Consider the following 3,390-nt stretch of genomic DNA (forward strand, 5'->3'; position numbering starts at 1 on the left):
GAAAACTAACTGTCATGATACGGCGAGAGCTGGTCAGCTGTTCGAGAGGTCGTAAAATCTTTAAGGATTTCTCCCGCACAATGCCATACCCAATGCAGCGTGCGATGGATCGGTTTTTCCTCCGATCAGGTGCTTATAGAGCCCCTAGTACGGTCTTCCGAACACCAGGGCTGCGCCTACCTTACTAAAGCTCCTATGGCTAAGTGAGAGTGATAAAGACCTATAGTCCGATTGCCTGGTTCATTGTGTTGAGCACCTCCTTCGAAGGACACAAAACTGGGATAAAGAGTGCTCAGGTTTATCCCGAACACCCCCGTACTTCTTACGTGGGGCAGAAGTCGACGACTGGCCAACTCTCAGGTTTAACATAAAAAACGGCCGCACAGGAGGGTAAACTTTTATATAACAGGAAGTAAATAATATAAATGACCCTGTTCAGACATTACAAAGGACAACATGATTTGCGTTCATGGAAATATAATGTCCTTGGTACAAAGCTCCGCTGCAAGGTAGGATCCTTTCAGGACACTTTCATAATATAATTCGGGCTTGCGGTGCTCCTTCCCCTCTAGCGGCCCTTCGGTCATCAGCTTCTCTGCATCCATCTTCCCCCAGTGCACCTTTGCGCGAGCGAAGGCCATTCGCGCACCCTCTATGAAGACCGACCGCTTGATGACGTCAAGTCGAGGGCAAGCGCTTACAAGCCGCTTCACGAGCCCGAAGTAGCTGCTTGGAATCGGCTCGGCGGGCCATAGCCGGATAATCAAATCCTTCATTGTTAGTTCCGCTGCCTTATGCAGTTCGATCAGCTGTTTTAGTTGATCGGAAAAAGGCACCGGATAATTCGGTGCCTAATACCGCGACCAGAAGAGCTTATCCGCAGTGTTCCTTTCTTCGGCCCGATAGAATTGGGTGGCATCCGATATGCTGCGGGGCAACTCCGAAAATACCCCAGGAGAAATCCGAATTCAAAATTAGGAACATAATCTGCTCCTCAAATACTTGCTTTACAAGTAAAATGCCTTACCCGCCGCGATCTTCCTCGCCTCTTGGATCTCCTACAGGGCGCTTTGGGTTCCCCCCATCCCCCCCCCCCCCGGCATCGCTCGTGGCCTGATGCGCCTTGGTGAATTCGGATTCTTTCTCCATTAAAATCTGCTCCAAGGTCTCGCATTTCTTCACTGCCTCTTGCAGCTCCTGCTCAGCTTTCATAACCCTGGCCTCGTACTTGTCACGAAGAGCCTGCTCTGTGGTTGCCTTTTTATCGGCCTCGGCCACAGCCTTCTTAAGGGCCTCGACTTCGGTCACCATCCCTAGCGCAAATCATGAAGCCTATTTGATCATACTGAAAATTCATTCGCAATAAACGCGAACAACACCTGTGCATACCTTGTTTATCTCCCAACTGCATTTTCAACTGGCCAAGTTCTTCTTTGGCCCGCTCCAGACTTTGATTCAGTCCGGAGATCTCCGCGGTCTGAGAGGCAGCAGCCACTATAGACGCCTACTTATAACAGATGAGAAATAGATGTCATTCAATGAGTCTTCCTGCGAACATAATTTTGATCCTCTGTTCGGCTTTTTCTTTCACCGAACAGTGTATCAGGGGCTACTATCCATACCATGACACTCTTCGAAAAACATACCTCAAAACCTTTTATAAGGCTGATACAGGCTCCATTCAGTCCACTCTCAGCAGACTGAATCTTCTCAATCACCGCACCCATAAGGGCACGGTGTTCATCGACGATGGAGGCGCTCTTTAGCGCCACCAACAAAGCATCTGACACCTCTGGTTGGACAGAGGTTGCCGGTATGCCCCCTCCAGCTGAGAGAGGCCGCCTGCCTGATTTTGGAGCCGTATTGGTCTCCGAAACGGCATCCGGCTGGGAGCCGAATTCAAGATCGCCCCCGCCGTCAGCTCCCATGGGAATTTTCTCCCCCATGCGTTCGGCCCCTGAAGTTTGACCTCCAAGCGCCGCCTTCACAGTCTTTTCCCCTCCTCCTTGGCTGGGGTCCCTCTGGGACGAAGCCTTGGTGGTATTCACCTGTTCGAAGGAAGGGGCCTTCGAGGGCGTCCCGCTCTCCATAGCATCCGAGCTCAGCGAGTCCTATGATGAGGATTGTTCAGTACGGGACCTCGCCGGACTACAAGAAATATGGCTCAGGTTAAAATATTATGCCATGATGAGTCTGGACGCATAAACGTATTCGGACTGTATATACTCACGAGTTCACCAGGGGCTGGGCCCTGGGATCCCACACTGGGCCGCTGTCGGTGGCGGTAGTGGACTCCTCCGGAAGAGGAGCTTTTCCCCTTTTAGGAGACTCGGCCTCCAAGTGTGCGGAGGCCGTCCTCTTCTTTCTTTCCCCCGCAGGGGGGTTCATCTTCCTCCTCCTCTTCGTCCTCTTTGGAGGCGGAACAGGCATCAGAGCCTTCAGATATTGTGTCCGAAGTGCCGCGGCGACGAAGGCCGCCCCGGGTCTTTTTGGCCTCCTTCTCGGCCGTCTTCTTCGGCACCTTGTAAGGCGCCAGGACTAGCATCTTCGTCAGAAGTGGGACGGCCGGTTCTTCGGGCAGCGGGGCTGGACAATTGATCCGCTCTGCCTTCTTCGTCCAGCCCTAGGAGAGTTGTGGAAAACACATTAAGCGCTTCCCTTGGGTTATGCGGATAAAAAGTACGATGACTTACCGAACTTGCAGGGCGGGACAGTTGGTACCCGCGGTCTTCGGCGGAGTCCGGCCATGATTTGTTGGACTTGAAAAGCACCTTCCAGATGTCCTTGTGCGAGGAGCCGAAAAGCTCTCGCAAGGTTTGGTGCTTGGCCGGATCGAATTCCCATAGATTGCAAGTCCGGTGTTGACAAGGCAGGATCCGGCGAACTAACATCACCTGGACCACATTGACAAGTTCAATGTTCTTGTCTCCCATATCTTCAACACGCGTCTAGAGAACCGACAATTTGTCGGACGAGGACCAGTTCAGGCCCTTCTTGACCCAGGATGTAAGCCGCAGGGGGGCACCGGATCGAAACTCGGGAGTAGCGGCCCATTCCGTGCCGCGCGGCCCGGTGATGTAAAACCACTGCTGTTGCCACTCCTTGACGGAATCGTTAAAGGTGCCTGTTGGCCATGTAACGTTGGGCATCTTGCTCACCATAGCGCCCCTGCACTCGGCGTTCTCGCCACCCACTACCTTGGGCTTCACATTAAAAATCTTCAGCCATAAGCCGAAATGTGGCGAGATGCGGAGAAAAGCCTCACACACGACAATGAATGTCGAGATGTTGAGGAAGGAATTAGGGGACAGATCATGAAGATCGATCCCATAATAATACATGATGCCGCGAACGAACGGGTGGAGGGGAAACCCTAGCCCGCAGACAAAG

The sequence above is a fragment of the Aegilops tauschii genome, chromosome 5, assembly GCF_002575655.3.
Source record: "Aegilops tauschii subsp. strangulata cultivar AL8/78 chromosome 5, Aet v6.0, whole genome shotgun sequence".
NCBI classification, from domain to species: domain Eukaryota; kingdom Viridiplantae; phylum Streptophyta; class Magnoliopsida; order Poales; family Poaceae; genus Aegilops; species Aegilops tauschii.